The following is a 2,313-nucleotide window of genomic DNA, read 5'->3' as shown; positions in this document are numbered from 1 at the left end:
TCCACTGAGCCACACCAGCCAGAGCAGGAGGGGGCTATATTATGCCCTCATTAAAATATTTGAACAAATATCAGTTTGATGTCTACTTGGGTACACATCCCCTCTCAGTTTCCAAACCCCACTCCTAGCCTCCATAATTTATGAAGTCTAATGTGGGCCATAATGAATGTAGACACTTGTCCCAAACTTTAAGAGTAATAGAGGTACAGCCTCCTTAGTTCTCATTACTGTTGAGCAATCCCATTGCAATTGAATGATGCAAGGGGAATTTGAAAGATGGAGTATTTTGGATATGGTTGAAAAATGTAACAGGATCCTTCTCTAAACTTCCTCCCTCACCCCAATCTCCATTTCTATCCCCTGCCCTCCACTTGAACACTAATTTTTCCTTTCGGGCCAGAACTTAAAGCAAAAATATCTAGCATAGGCTGAGCTAACAGTAAAAGACAGGCTTCAGAAGGGTCTGCACAGGAATGCTAGGTCCACAGTAGTATATTCCAAAAGGTATGTCCATGGGACTGTCAGGACAGTTAATATCTGAATTGGTGTTCCTCCAAGATAACTCAGAGAGAGAGCTATGTGGGCTCTGACTGCAAGAATTGTAAATCCATTAAAGTATGACACTACTTCAAAAGAATTTCAGGAGTTTCAATTTGCTGCAAACTAGCACATGATCAAAAGGCAAAAAACATCAGTTTCCCTCCAAAGTCCTTCTGTTTGCCCTATCAACTCCCATCTCTCGGTATGATGTTGGTGTGGTTAAATTGTGTTGATTCTCCCTTTTCATCCCACCCTAGCTTCCTCAGAGCTGAATTCATGGCTGGCTGTGTTTTCTGTCACCCATCCAGAGCCCCAAGTGGGAAAGATGTGACTCTCAAACAGTGGGATGACAGGTTTGTCTTCTCAGGTTTCCTGGGTTCACCGGAGGTAGAGATCAGTTCCTTGCTTGGGTGGCACCCCCTAACTAATAGGCTGGAGGTTGCAACATGCAAGGGAGAGAGAGCCAAACCAGCCTAAAAGAGAAACCCAAGCTCCCTCCATATTTTGCTGAAGGTGAGATAGAAAAAAAGAGCAGAAGCAAATGTAGGATGAAAGAGGTAGTGAGAAGATAGCTTATTGGAAACCAGGAATTATAAAGATAACATTTAAATACAACTCTCAAAGTTTGCCCGGCAAACAAGAAAAGCTGAACACTTTTCACAATAATGAGCATTTAAGTGTAAGACCTTTGAGTTTCTGGGGACAAGTTCAGCTGCCACTGGTAATTAGCGTGTGCTGTGTAGTTTATTCCATTGAGACAAAGAGCAATGATTAAATCTTGCCCTGCAGATGAGGAAGTGGGTGAACTTTCACACACACACAAAAGCCCTGGGAATGCAAATGTGTAGCTGACAAAAATAGCACAAGAAAGTATCTTCTGCATGACCCCATCGATCTCCTGACCTGTCTAGGTCAGGTGGGCATTACTTTAAAGTACTACTGGACATTTTCTCCTTGGCATATAGGACAATCTACCTTTTTGTGCTTTCAGAGATAAAAGGAGGTAACCATAGTGGTCCCCAGTGGACTGGATTCTTGGTCACTATGTGCCAGTAATTCTCCTATAAAGCAAAGGATGCAAAAGCTGTGTCATGCGCTGTGTCATGCAAGCTGAATAGAGATATGCAGCCTCACTAACTATAAAAATTAGTAAGCGGGAGACTGAAAGAGAATAGAGAAGAAAGGGAAAATTAGAGGAAGTCCAGGACTCCCAAGGATAGGGCTTTCCTTTTTCTATCCCAGAGCCTCCAGGGAGGAATAAATATCATTATGAACCTAGCACAACAACATACAAAGTAAAAGGAGGACTCATTTGGTGACCATCTCTGCCGGGACTCGAACCCGGAACCTCTGGATTAGAAGTCCAGCGCGCTCGTCCATTGCGCCACAGAGACCTCACCACGCACACAGCACCAGCTCCAGAACTGAAAAAGCACATACCTTCTGCATCACGGAGCCATCTCAGCATCCTGCTCTTTCAGTGGTGTGGGGACAAGGACAGCTGGAAAATCTGGAGTGGAGATCCACCAGCCGGCTCCATCAAAGCTTTTTTCAATACTGTAGGGTCCTCAAGTCCTCAGAGGATTGGAAGAATGTGATGATGGTCATTTTTCCAGTCCCAGAATCTCTGATGAGGTAGGACAGAGCTAGAGCCTTTGCTGTCCTTTCCTCTCCATCCCTCAGGGAAGATAGGGAGAAAGCGTGCCTATTCTCATGTTAACTAAGCAGAGCGTACTCTGACCAGCAAAGCCTTGAGAAGCCATCTCTACCACC

At 44.4% G+C, this 2,313-nt stretch overlaps 1 non-coding gene across 1 annotated transcript; it reads right to left on the bottom strand.

The window, feature by feature from the left end:
- Positions 1-1,860: 1,860 nt before the first annotated feature.
- Positions 1,861-1,934, bottom strand: TRNAR-UCU (transfer RNA arginine (anticodon UCU)). The gene has a single exon. It is a non-coding gene; the product is annotated as a tRNA-Arg (tRNA).
- Positions 1,935-2,313: the final 379 nt, after the last annotated feature.

Source organism: Desmodus rotundus, chromosome 12, assembly GCF_022682495.2.
Source record: "Desmodus rotundus isolate HL8 chromosome 12, HLdesRot8A.1, whole genome shotgun sequence".
Classification (NCBI taxonomy): Eukaryota; Metazoa; Chordata; class Mammalia; order Chiroptera; family Phyllostomidae; genus Desmodus; species Desmodus rotundus.
The sequence above is the reverse complement of the archived record's forward strand: the minus strand, read 5'-3'. Positions and strand labels throughout refer to the sequence as shown.